Consider the following 289-nt stretch of genomic DNA (forward strand, 5'->3'; position numbering starts at 1 on the left):
AACAATTTCAGGAGTATTGGTATTAGCTCTTCTTTGAAATTATGGTGGAATTCTGTGTGAAACCATCTGGCCCTGGGCTCTTTTTGGTTGGGAGACTTGATTTCTGCTTCTTTCCTTAGGGATTATAGGTCTATTTAAATTGTTTATCTGGTCTTGGTATGTGGTACCTATCCAGAAAATTGTCTATTTCTTTTAGATTTTTCAATTTGTGGAGTACAGGATTTCAATGTATGACCTAATGATTCTCTGGATTTCCTCATTGTCTGTTGTTATGTCCCCCTTTTCATTT

Source organism: Peromyscus eremicus, unplaced genomic scaffold (genome assembly GCF_949786415.1).
Source record: "Peromyscus eremicus unplaced genomic scaffold, PerEre_H2_v1 PerEre#2#chr22_unloc_1, whole genome shotgun sequence".
Classification (NCBI taxonomy): Eukaryota; Metazoa; Chordata; class Mammalia; order Rodentia; family Cricetidae; genus Peromyscus; species Peromyscus eremicus.